Raw genomic sequence first — 14,614 nt, 5'->3', positions numbered from 1 at the left:
TGAATGCAGCCCTAAGTGGCCGTTTGTCTAAAGCCCTCCGCCTCTCAACCTGGCAACGCACCTTCCCTTTCTACTTCTAATCCATTGTCATTCATTAGCGTGGGGTTCTGGTGGCGCTTGGATCTGGCTTAACCCTGGGTGCACACACACACGTACACACACACACGCAGAGAGAAAGACAAACACACATACTGGCCTACTCTCACACACCGTGGCTATTGAGTCGCGACACTCAAACAGCTCCCCCTGACCACTCCAGTCCAATATACAGGATGTTGCCCCCTCTCCTGATAAGGACATGTCCTATTGATCACCGTGAACTCCCCCCTCCAGAGACAAACGGTCTCTCCTGCTTCACTGTCCACACGCCACCACATACACACACACGGATGGCAGGCTCACACACACACACCTTTGCAAGCGCACACACACACAGCATGGGCGTATGCCCACACACACACATATCGCACACACATATCGCACTTAAGCGCAAGCACACATGTGCACACATGAGTGCACACACACACCACATCAGTCTGAGACCTAAGACACTGGATCCATGCAGAACAGGGGAAGCAGCGAGCTGTTGGAAGAGGGAGGATTCCACTGTAGACCTGTATTTGACATTGAGACCCAGAACACTCAGGGCAGGTTTGATGTGTCCCTAGGGCCAAGCCTCATCCAATACTTTATACTGGACTCAATTTCCCTGACTGTGATCTCTGAACCTGGATCAGGAGGATCACACCCTCACACACAGACACACAAGCATGGACACACTCAAACTCACAGATACACATACTCATCCGTGAACACACACACACACACACACACACACACACACAGACGCATGCACAAATATAAGGTACGCACAGCCACACCCTGCTCCCCAAAACTCTCTGAAGGGGAAAGGCAGTTATATCAACAGCTTTCAGGCCTGCAGTCGCAGAGAGCAGAACAGAACTGAGACAGCATGGCTCGGCGACCGACAGTTTAAGTCTTTGTACTTTCCTCTAGTGGCATCACCCCATAATGAAAGGATCTGCCTGCCAGGCCACATTATCCCTCTCAGCTTGCTGGGTTCTTGCATCATCACTCTCAGGGTCAGCCTGCCCTGTGCCTTCCTGGGAGTTCTGCTCTCATACACACACAAACCTTCGTGCATACACACACACGCAGACGCGGACTCACACAAACGCACATAAATGCATATACACATTGCACACTTGCACAGGCACACAGACACTCACACACACCCTCTGGCTTGCCACTGTAGCCACTCAGAAAGCATGGCCTGAAATGCACTGTCTAGCACTTCTCTGCATGTCAATGCACAGCAGGCCCATCTTAAAAACAAACACACATCTTTCCCTAAGATACTAGCTGCCAAATTCACACTGGGATTGTGATGGAATGGTTGAGAAGCTATATAAAATATTATGCTAATTTGAGCATATTCTAAATTGTCTTTCAAGTGTGTTGAGGACAAAATTGCCTTGTCTATTTACTAGATGGTTCTGTCAACTACGACATGGCTCAAGTGAAGTGTTACAACATTCATCAGTGCAGATTATATGCAACATTAAATGTATAGTACTCTGCCCACCCATGTGTGAGTCCCAAATGGCACCACATTCTCTATGGGCCCTGGTCAATAGTAGTGCACTATGTAGGCGATTTAGCTTCATTTCCTCAAAGTCTTCCTCCCCTTTACTCCCTCCTGTTCTAGGCCACAGCCCCCTTCTGTCTCTATGGGTGCTACAGACAGGTGAAGAGATAGACAGTTGCTTGTGAAAGTAAACAAAGCTCCTATTTGAAAGTGAAATTTGTCACTTGGCCTGGATGAATAGGCCTCTCTCTAGTTGAATAGGACCTCTGCACACCTACTGATCTCACGTGATCTCTGTCTCTTTCTGTCTCTCTCTCTCTCTCTCTGTCTCCCTCTCTCTAAAATATAATACTGATGTAATAATATAATATATGCCATTTAGCATACGATTTTATCCAAAGCGACTTACAGTCATGTGTTCTCTCTCTCTCTCTCTCTCTCTCTCTCTACTCATAGAAGCTAGAGGAGGAAGACATTTGGTAAGACAGATGGGATCTCCTGCCCTGTAGCCTGTACCCATGCAGATAAACTTTAATTCACCATCACACACACAATGGTAACACAATCACACACACACACACACACACACCTGGGCTTGGCTGGTAGCACCCACGTTGGCCTTCATGGCCCATTGAGCTGTCCATCGCTACAATAAGGTCATGTGTTCAGTCTCAGAGCAACTGGGGCTATACTAATCCCCCTAAAAACTAGACCTGGGCAGAAAATGTTGTAGTTTGTAGTTTATGCGCAAGGTTGTTGAATATAGTTTATAAATCAAGTCCTATACATGTGTTGTAACGTTCTGATTATTACAACAGCAAACTCTCTAGTGTTGAAGGTCATGAACATTCAAAATCATGTTTTTCATGAAATTGGATGATACTTGAAGGAAAGCAGATCAAAGTATGAAAAATGACTGTTGCTTGGTATATGTAGCGTGGCGTGGTATATATATCTAGATGGCTACTCTACTGGTGGCACAGTTTGACTGTAGGGTGTCAGCAAATATAATTCAAAGTTTACTCTATTCATTTATGGCAAAGATACTTTCATCTGTGTCCTGTGTAGGGCTGCTGTGGTGACAGTATTACTGCCACACCGGCGGTCACAAGTCATGAAGGCAGTCGAATTCCACGTTGTAATGAATACGATGGGAGACCGAGTGCTGGCTTCAAGCGCGGAGTGCAGCAGGTGTTTATTAGCAAAGGACCACAGGAGGAGGCAGGTAGCTGGGTCCAGGGGCAGGCAGCAGGTCATAAACAGGCACTCCAAATAGGTCACAGGACAGGCAGGGAAAAGGCTAATAACGTAGTCCGGGAGAGCAGGCAAGAGGTTGATAACAGGAAATCTGATAGGAAAAAGTACAGGCAGGAATTAGGCAAAAAGGCGTCGTTAATGAGGAGCCAAAAACTACGCTACACGGGAGGACTAATAAACAGAGCTCTGAAAAGAACGTATAACAAAACAAACAATGCCTCACAATGATGAGGTGCAAAGAACTGAACTAAATAGTGTGTGTGAATGACATATAGGTGTGTGAACAGGTGATCAGAATTCTGGTGATTGGGATCTGGAGAGGGAGCTGCGTTCAGGGGATCTATGCGTTTGAGAGTGTGAGTTGGAAAGTGGGCTGGAAAGTGAGCTGCGTTCAGGGGATCTATGCGTTTGAGAGTGTGAGTTGGAAAGTGGGCTGGAAAGTGAGCTGCGTTCAGGGGATCTATGCGTTTGAGAGTGTGAGTTGGAAAGTGGGCTGGAAAGTGAGCTGCGTTCAGGGGATCTATGCGTTTGAGAGTGTGAGTTGGAAGCAGCCGTTACACACGTTACCTCTTAGTCACAGTAATTAGGCTACTCCAAGCTCTGATGCTGCTGATGGTCATTAGTAGCCTACCAAATGTGCTAACTGCCTGGTACTCAGCACTCTATTGTCCCTCTAATCACTCTGACATCAATGCAATTGTTTTAGAAAATCTAATCAGACACTTCATTAGAGCCCATGAGCTCATGGTGCACAACATTTCTATAGGCTAACTATAGGAAAAGTGCAAATTAATCCCAGAACAACTGCAAAGGACCTTGTGAAGATGCTGGAAGGAACAGGTACAAAAGTATATATATATATATCCACAGCAAAATCAGTCCTATATTGACATATCCTGAAAGGTCGCTCAGACTACGGTTTGCAACTGCATGTGGGGACAAAGATTGTACTCTGGTCTGATGAAACAAATATCGACCTGTTTAGCCATAATGACCATCGTTATGTTTGGAGGAAAAAGGGGGAGGCTTGCAAGCCGAAGAACCCCATCCCACCTGTGAAGCACGGGGGCGGCAGCATCATTTTGTGAGGGTGCTTTTCTGCAGGAGGGACTGGTGCACTTCACAAAATAGATGGCATCATGAGGTTGGAAATTATGTGGATATATTGAAGCAGCATCTCAAGACATCAGTCAGGAAGTTAAAGCTTGGTTGCAAATGGGTCTTCCAAATTAACAATGACCCCAAGCATACTTCCAGAGTTCGCAGAATGGCTTAAGGACAACAAAGTCAAGGTATTGGAGTGGCCCCGACCTAAATCCTATAGAAAATTTGTGGGTGTCACACCTGCCCTTAAAGATCCTTTTAATTCTCTATTTGGTTAGGTCAGGGTGTGACTAGGTTGGGCAATCTATGTTTTCTATTTCTTTGTTGGCCTGGTATGGTTCCCGATCAGAGGCAGCTGTCTGTCTATCGTTATCTCTGATTGGGGATCCTATTTAGGCAGCCTTTTCCCACCTGTTGTTTGTGGGATCTTGTTTTTGTGTAGCAAACTGTGAGCAGCCCTGGACATCACATTTTGTTTTGTTTTGTATTGTTTTTGGTGAGTTGCATATTTATTAAACATGTGGAACTCTAAGTACGCTGCACCTTGGTCCATTCATTCAGATGATCGTAACAGTGGGCAGAACTGAAAAAGCATGTGCAAGCCAGTAGGCCTACAAACCTGACTCAGTTACACCAGCTCTGTCAGGAGGAATGGGCTAAAATTCACCCAACTTATTGTGGGAAGCTTGTGGAAGCCTACCCAGAACTTTGACCCACGTTGAACAATTTAAAGGCAGTGCTACCAAATACTAATTGAGTGTATGTAAACTTCTGACCCACTGAGAACGTGATGAAAGAAATAAAAACTGAAATAAAACACTCTTTACTATTATTCTGACATTTCACATTCTAAAAATAAAGTGATGATCCTTACTGAGCTAAGACAAGGAATTTTAAATAGGATTAAATGTCAGGACTTGTGAAAAACTGGGTTTAATTGTAGTTGGCTAAGGTATATGTAAACTTCCGAACTTTAACTGTGTTATGTAGTATATGTAAAGACAAGATTAAATCAAGAATAGTCTGATGGGTAACAATATTTTCCCATCACTAGTAAATTATATTTGATCAGATGGGAATGATGCCCAGCATAAGAAAACACATTTGAAAACACAGGGCTACCACTGTTATTTCATCTGCAAACTTAATGAAGGTGTTGGATGCCCGTCCAGGATCCAGTTGCAGAGGGAGGTGTTTAGTCCTAGTGTCATTAGCTTAGTGAGGTGCTTTCAGGGCACTATGGTGTTGAACCTGAGCTGTAGTCAATGAATAGCATTATATGTAGGTGTTCCTTTTGGCCAGGTGGCAAAGGGCAGTGTGGAGTGCAAAGAGATTGCATCATCTGTGGATCTGTTTCAGTGGTATACAAATTGGAGTGGGTATAAGGTTGATGTGAGCCATGTCTAGCCTTTCAAAGCACTCCATGGCTACCGATTTGAGTGCTATAGATAGGTAGTCATTTTGGCAGGTTACCTTAGTGCTCTTGGGTACAGCGACTATGGTGGTCTGCTTGAAACATGTTGATATTACAGACTCTGTCAGGGACAGGTTGAACATTTCAGTGAAGGCATGCTCGGAATACACGTCCTGATAATCCACCTGGCCCTGCGGCCTTGTGAATGTTGACCTGTTGAAAGATATTACTCACATCGGCTACGGAGAGTGTGATCATACAGTCGTCCGGAATAGCTGATGCTCTAATGCATTCTTCAGTGTCGCTTGCCTCAAAGCGAGCACAGAAGTAATTTAGCTCATCTGGTAGGCCCGTGTCACTGGGTAGCTCTAGGCAGTGCTTCCCTTTGCAATCTGTACAATTTTGCAATCCCGAAGAGCGTCGGAGCCAGTGTAGTACGATTCAATCTTAGTCCTGTATTGACACTTTGCCTGTTTGATGGTTTGTCGGAGAGCATAACAGGATTTCTTATAAGCTTCCGGGTTAGAGCCCCGCTCCTTGAAAGGGGCAGCTCTACCCTTTAGCTCAGTGCGGATGTTGCCTGTAATCCATGGCTTCTGGTTGGGGTATGTGCGTACGGTCACTGTGGGGACAACGTCATTGATGCACTTATTGGTGAAGCCTGTGACTGATGTGGTGTACTCCTCAATACCATCGGGAAGAATCCCAGAACATATTTCAGTCTGTGCTAGCAAAACAGTCCTGTAGCTTAGCATCTGAGTCATCTGACCACTTCTATATTGAGCGAGTCACTGGTGCTTCCAGCTTTAGTTTTTGCTTGTAAGCAGGAATGAGGAGGATATAATTATGGTCAGATTTACCAAATGGAGGGCGAGGGATAGGTTTGTACATGTCTCTGTGTGTGGAGTAAAGGTGGTCCAGAGTTTTTTTCCTCTGGTTGCAAATTGATCATGCTGGTAGAAATTAGGTAAAACTGATTTAAGTTTCCCTGTATTAAAGTCCCCGGCCACTAGTAGCGCCACCTCTGGATAAGTGTTTTCCTGTTTGCTTATGGCCTTGCTCAGCTCATTGAGTGCGGTCTTAGTGCAGCATCAGTTTGTGGTGGTAAATAGACAGCTACGAAAAATATAGATGAAATCTCTTTTGGTAAATAGTGTGGTCTTCAGCTTATCATGAGATACTCTACCTCAGGAGAGCTAAACCTCAAGACATCCAAAATATTAGATTGTGTTCCAGCTGTTGTTTACAAATATACACAGACTGACACACTTCGTCTTGCCATTGCTGCGAAAACCCCGCCAGCTGTATGTTATCCATGTCGTCATTCAGCCACAACTCGGTGAAACATAAGATATTACAACTTTAACCTGTTGCTTCTACTCGGGACGCTTGCGTCCCAACTAGAGCTCTGGAAATGCAAATGCGCTACGCTAAATGCTAATAGTATTAGTTAAAACTCAAAAGTTCATTAAAATACACATGCAGGGTATCGAATTAAAGCTACACTCGTTGTGAATCCAGGCAACAAGTCAGATTTTTAAAATGCTTTTCGGCGAAAGCATGAGAAGCTATTATCTGATAGCATGCAACACCCCAAAAGACCCACAGGGGACGTAAACAAAATAATTAGCATTTCGGCGTTACACAAACCGCACAATAAAATAGAAAACATTCATTACCTTTCACCATCTTCTTTGTTGGCACTCCTAGATGTCCCATAAACACTATTTGGGTCTTTATTTAGATTAAATCGGTCCATATAAAGCCTAGATATCGTTATATGTAGACTGTGTGATAAACGAAAAAACATCGCTTTCAAAACGTAACGTCATTTTTAAAATTCAAAAAGTCGACGATAAACTTTCACAAAACACTTCGAAATACATTTGTAATGCAACTTTAGGTATTAGTAAACGTTAATAAGCGATAAAATTCATCAGGAGGCGATGTAAAGATCATTAGCTGTCCGTCTGGAAAAATGTCCGGCTAGAAACTCAACGAAAATATCCGGTCCTAGACCGGATTAGATACGGTGTCCTGTATGTGTTTGACCAAGAAAAAACTCGAAGGGAAATGACAAGACTCTAGACACCCTGTGGAAGCTGTAGGTACTGCAACCTCAGTCAATTAATTGTGGTTCACGTTTATCAATGGGTTCAAGTAGCGCATGGATATATTTTCCCCATTTTCAGTGATCAGTTTTTCCTGTGCTTTTCGATGTAAATGCCGTTCTGGTAAAGCCACAGCAGTGATTTAACCAGTTTTTTAAACGTCTGAGTGTTTTCTATCCACACAGACTAAGCAAATGCATATACTATATTCCTGGCATGAGTAGCAGGGCGCTGAAATGTTGCGCGATTTTTAACAGAATGTTCAAAAAAGTAGAGGGTCGACTGAAGAGGTTAATGTCCTGTTGGTAGGATATTCTTGATCGTAGCTCATCCATTTTGTTATCCAATGATTGTACGTTGGTTAATAGGACTGATGGTAGAGGCAGATTACCCACTTGCCGTCGGATCCTTACAAGGCACTCCGACCTACGTCCCCGATATCTCCATCTCTTCTTCATTTCGAATGAAAGGGATTTGGGCCTTGTCGGGAGTCTGAAGAAAACCCTTTTCGTCCGACTCGTTAAAAAAAATCTTTGTCCAGTACGAAGTGAGTAATCGCTGTCTTGATATCCAGAAGCTCTTTATGGTCATAAGAGACGGCGGCATTGTGTACAAAATAAGTTACAAATAAAGCAAAAAAAACACACACAATGGCACAATTGGTTATGAGCCAGTAAAATGGCAGCCATCTCCTCCGGCACCAATCTGTTTTTTAGGAGGCACCTGGTGGAGAGTGGAGACAAGCACAAGACAGGTGAAATCAGATCAGGGTGTGACATAAGGAATGTACTTTATCTACTGGATATTGTAAAGGAAATAGTGAGTTTATTTTATCTCAGTACATGTCATCGGTTGTAACTCTGACAGATATTATCCTCTGGCTGATCACTAATACCTAATACATGGACATGCTTGCATGCAGAACAAGTGGCTACCTTTTTTGTCAGTCCTGACCATTTCTGATCGACCAACCAGTGCAACTCTTGTTACAGTGAAGGTACCCATAATACAGTGAGGTGTCTGGGTGTCTGGCTAGACTGTAAACTCTCCTTCCAGACTCATATCAAACATCTCCAATCCAAAATCAAATCTAGAATCGGCTTTCTATTTCGCAACAAAGCCTCCTTCACTCACTCCGCCAAACTTACCCTTGTAAAACTGACTATCCTACCGATCCTCGACTTCGGCAATGTCATCTACAAAATAGCTTCCAATACTCTACTCAGCAAATTGGATGCAGTCTAACACAGTGCCATCCGTTTTGTTACCAAAGAGCATTATACCACCCACCACTGCGACCTTTATGCTCTAGTCGGCTGGCCCTCGCTACATATTCGTCACCAGACCCACTGGCTCCAGGTCATCTACAAGTCTATGCTAGGTAAAGCTCTGCCTTATCTCAGCTCACTGGTCACGATAACAACACCCACTCGTAGCACGTGCTCCAGCAGGTATATCTCACTGGTTATCCCCAAAGCCAACACCTCTTTTGGCCGCCTTTCCTTCCAGTTCTCTGCTGCCAGTGACTGGAACGGATTGCAAAAATCGCTGAAGCTGGAGACTTACATTTCCCTAACTTTAAACATCAGCTATCTGAGTAGCTAACCGATCGCTGCAGCTGTAATAGTCCATCTGTAAATTGCCCACCCAATCTACCTACCTCATCCCCATATTGTTTTTATTTACTTTTCTGCTCTTTTGCACACCAGTATCACTACTTACACACCATCATCTGCTCATCACCATCTTCTAATCTATCACTCCAGTGTTCATCTGCTAAATTGTAATTACTTTGCTACTATGGCCTATTTATTGCCATACCTCCTCATGCCATTTGCACACAATGTATATAGACTTTCTTTTTTTTCTATTGTGTTATTGACTGTACGCCTGTTTATTCCATGTAACTCTGTGTTGTTGTTTCTGTCGCACTGCTTTGCTTTATCTTGGCCAGGTCGCAGTTGTAAATGAGAACTTGTTCTCAACTGGCCTACCTGCTTAAATAAAGGTGAAATAAAATACATTTTTAAAAAACAGTGAAAGTTGGCAATGAAATCTGACACCTCCACATTCTCACACAGGACACCAACCCATCACTGACCTGGTCAGCATCAGGACAAGGGAATGAAGGAGGAGATGAAGAACAGCACCACTCCTTTCTGGATCAGCCTGTTGTATGATGACTTTTGCGTGGGCTGATGGTGGGAGATCTGCCAACAGAAACTGGCCCTCTCTAACCGATATAAGACACTTGTATGTTCCTAAATGTTTAATATCCATCATTTTTATGATTATTTATTTGAATTGCGCGCCCTCCAGTTCCACCGGAAGTTGTGCCGCTAGCGGGACCCCTATCTCGGGGTTACGATACCAACTGTCACATTCACACAGTGATGGAATGGATAAGAAGCTAAAGAAAATATGACGAGTCGGTTCTAAACTCTATTTCAAGTGTGTTGACGACAAAATGCCGTTGTCTGTTTACTACATGGTTGTGTCAACTACAACATGGCTCAAGTGTTACAGCGTTCATGATTGTAGATTATATGCAACATTAAATGTACAGTGCTCTGCCCGCCCATGGGTACGTCCCAAATGGATCCGCATGCCCTATGGGCCTTGGTCATCAGTAGTGCATTATATAGTGGATAGGGTCCCATTTAGTACCCATCCCATACTACATTTCCTCAAAGTCGGTCTCTGTGGGTGCTACAGACAGTGAACAGATAGACAGCTGCCTGTGAAAGTAAACAAAGATCCTATTTGAAAGTCTCTCTAATTAGGACCTCTGCACACCTACACACACCTCATCTCACCTGACCTGAAACAACTGATCTCTGTCTCTCTCAAATGTACTAATATGTAACATAATAACAATAAATGCCATTTAGTAGACGCTTTTATCCAAATCCAAATGTGTGCAGACATTTTATATATCCATCCCTTCCTATTTCTCTCTCTCTCTCTCTTTCTCTCTAGAGATACTCAGAGAAGCTGGAGGAGGAAGACATTTGGTAAGACATCTTGATCTCCCATTGGAAAACACATACAGCACAGTACACAACCGTATTTAATGTACAGTGCTAGGATAGCTTCACTGTTTAAACAAACACCAAGCCTTAGTAAGATAGAAGGGCATATGCAAAGATGGTGTGTCAGTGTTATCAGTCTACAGCCTTGACTCAGTGTATTCCTATTTGAATATATTCCCTGGCTCTCTTTGCAGCTATTCATGGTTAATCATTTAAATGCCTGGATACAGTAATGTTTGTTTCATTTGAAGACCAATAGCCCTTCATCAACACACAGAGGCTACATCCCAAATGGCACCCTATTCACCATATAGTGCACTACTTTTGTAAAATAGTGCCCTAAATAAGGACAAGGATGCTGTTTGGGATGTACTCAGCATTTCTGTGTCTGGCTACTGCTAAGGCCATGACACAACTGGAAGTCTGGCCTAAAGGCCTCTGCTCCACATCAGGGTTATGTTCAGTTGGCACAAAACAGGAGAAAACGTTTTCAACATGACAGATACTCAAGGCAAGCATATATTCATTGGGTTGTGAAGTAGTTACTATATATTAAGCTCAACATTATCTTAGTGGGGAATGAATGCACAAATGAAAATGAAAATGAACCCTGACCCCCAATACAACAACTCTATATTATCCTCTGCTGCTTTTCGCACCATGGATCCTCAGCTGTCTCTGAGGACCAAGAGAGTGCCAAACTGTAATAGAGGACCAAGAGAGTGCCAAACTGTAATACAACATACACGATATACAATATTTACACATCTACAATAAGGCATCTTCATGAATGTGCCAACTTTGGATGAACAAACTCTCCTGGGGGAATAAAGCTCCAAATCAACAATAAAGTGTATCATATGCCGTTGTATGGTGAATCCCTAGGCCTCTGTGTCGAGGCCCCTCTGTGTCGAGGCCCCTCTGTGTCGAGGCCCCTCTGTGTCGAGGCCCCTCTGTGTCCACTCTGTTGTAGATAAACAGATGGGATCTCCTGCCCTGTAGCCTGTAACCATGCTAATATACTTTAATTATTCGAAAACATAATGTTAACTTTCACTGCTATGCGGATGACACACAGCTGTACATTTCAATGAAACATGGTGAAGCCCCAAAATTGCCCTCGCTAGAAGCATGTGTTTCAGACATAAGGAAGTGGATGGCTGCAAACGTTCTACTATTAAACTCGGACAAAACAGAGATGCTTGTTCTAGGTCCCAAGAAACAAAGAGATCTTCTGTTGAATCTGACAATTAATCTTAATGGTTGTACATTCGTCTCAAATAAAACTGTGAAGGACCTCAGCGTTACTCTGGACCCTGAGCTCTCTTTTGAAGAACATATCAAGACCATTTTGAGGACAGCTTTTTTCCATCTACGTAACATTGCAAAAATCAGAAACTGTCTGTCCAAAAATGATGCAGAAAAATTAATCCATGCTTTTGTCACTTCTAGGTTAGACTACTGCAATGCTCTATTTTCCGGCTACCCGGATAAAGCACTAAATAAACTTCAGTTAGTGCTAAATACGGCTGCTAGAATCCTGACTAGAACCAAAAAATTTGATCATATTACTCCAGTGCTAGCCTCTCTACACTGGCTTCCTGTCAAAGCAAGGGCTGATTTCAAGGTTTTACTGCTAACCTACAAAGCATTACATGGGCTTGCTCCTACCTATATCTCTGATTTGGTCCTGCCGTACATACCTACACGTACGCTACGGTCACAAGACGCAGGCCTCCTAATTGTCCCTAGAATTTCTAAGCAAACAGCTGGAGGCAGGGCTTTCTCCTATAGAGCTCCATTTTTATGGAACGGTCTGCCTACCCATGTCAGAGACGCAAACTCGGTCTCAACCTTTAAGTCTTTACTGAAGACTCATCTCTTCAGTGGGTCATATGATTGAGTGTAGTCTGGCCCAGGAGTGGGAAGGTGAACGGAAAGGCTCTGGAGCAACGAACCGCCCTTACGGTCTCTGCCTGGCCGGTTCCCCTCTTTCCACTGGGATTCTCTGCCTCTAACCCTATTACAGGGGCTGAGTCACTGGCTTACTGGGGCTCTCTCATGCCGTCCCTGGAGGGGGTGCGTCACCTGAGTGGGTTGATTCACTGTTGTGGTCATCCTGTCTGGGTTGGCGCCCCCCCTTGGGTTGTGCCGTGGCGGAGATCTTTGTGGGCTATACTCAGCCTTGTCTCAGGATGGTAGGTTGGTGGTTGAAGATATCCCTCTAGTGGTGTGGGGACTGTGCTTTGGCAAAGTGGGTGGGGTTATATCCTTCCTGTTTGGCCCTGTCCGGGGGTGTCCTCGGATGGGGCCACAGTGTCTCCTGACCCCTCCTGTCTCAGCCTCCAGTATTTATGCTGCAGTAGTTTATGTGTCGGGGGGCTGGGGTCAGTTTGTTATATCTGGAGTACTTCTCCTGTCCTATTCGGTGTCCTGTGTGAATCTAAGTGTGCGTTCTCTAATTCTCTCCTCTCTTTCTTTCTTTCTCTCTCTCGGAGGACCTGAGCCCTACGACCATGCCCCAGGACTACCTGACATGATGACTCCTTGCTGTCCCCAGTCCACCTGGCCATGCTGCTGTTCCAGTTTCAACTGACCTGAGCCCTAGGACTATGCCCCAGGACTACCTGACATGATGACTCCTTGCTGTCCCCAGTCCACCTGGCCATGCTGCTGCTCCAGTTTCAACTGTTCTGCCTTATTATTATTCGACCATGCTGGTCATTTATGAACATTTTAACATCTTGGCCATGTTCTGTTATAATCTCCACCCGGCACAGCCAGACGAGGACTGGCCACCCCACATAGCCTGGTTCCTCCCTAGGTTTCTTCCTAGGTTTTGGCCTTTCTAGGGAGTTTTTCCTAGCCACCGTGCTTCTACACCTGCATTGCTTGCTGTTTGCTGTTACAGCACTTTGAGATATCAGCTGATGTACGAAGGGCTATATAAATACATTTGATTTGATTTGATTTGAATTCACCATCACACACACACACACACACACACACACACACATACAATGGTAACACAATCACACACACACACGGCTAGTCTTGGCTGGTAGCAACCATGTTTGCCGTCAATGCCCATTGGGCTGTCCATCGCTACAATAACATCATGTGTTCAGTCTCAGAGCAACTGGGGCTATACTAATCCCCCCTAAAAACTAGATCTGGGCAGAAAATGTTGTCGTTTATTTGAAAATACCAACTTTTCAAATACTCGTGGTGGTTGAGTATACTGTGGTTTATACATCAAGTCCCATACGTGTGTTGTAATTGTGTGATTATTACAACAGCAAATTCTTAAGTGTTGAAGGTCATGAAGAGTCAAAATCATGTTTTTCATGAAATTGGATGATACGTGAAGGAAACCAGATCAAAATATGAAAAATGACTGTTGCTTCTACATGGATAAAGTTGGAACATAAAGTTACTGGTCCCCTCCCCCATGTCAAACACTTGGACTCATTAATAAGGGGACAAGGTGACATCACCTTCTCTCATTTTAATACACTTGCTGTGTATGTAACAACAATTTTGCTATTGTAATAATCAAAGTTACAACACGTGTAGTACTTGATGTACAGGATGTCAAGCGTTAATGTATTATGTCTCACTCGTTATGTAAATGTATGTTTTAGTCATTTTGAAGCTGCAAAAGTGGTCTGCTCTAATGTTGTGTTGAGGTGATTCCATGTCCCTTATGTATTTCATACTAGCTATAGGCTATATTAAGATTCATATTGAAGAGCCCTCCAAATCATGTGCTTATGGTAATATGTTTCAACTAAATGCTGTAGTTTTGATTCTTCATAAAATATTTGGCAGCCATCAAAAATGTATATATTTTTTTAATAACTGGGTCGTATTCCAAAATAATTTCAAATATTATTTGTTTTTCTGAGACATGTATTTGAATATCAAAGAAAATAATGACATTTTAGTTTCACCTCTATATAAACTTTTTCCAACTACCTTGAGTATTTGAAAAACGTGTATTTTCTTGCCCAGGTCTGAAACACACAGAGAACTGGACTCTGACAAACAATATTCACATTAAGATATTTTCTCTAAGATCATAGTG

This window comes from Oncorhynchus nerka, linkage group LG23 (assembly GCF_034236695.1).
Source record: "Oncorhynchus nerka isolate Pitt River linkage group LG23, Oner_Uvic_2.0, whole genome shotgun sequence".
NCBI lineage: Eukaryota > Metazoa > Chordata > Actinopteri > Salmoniformes > Salmonidae > Oncorhynchus > Oncorhynchus nerka.
This window is presented reverse-complemented; position numbering follows the sequence as displayed.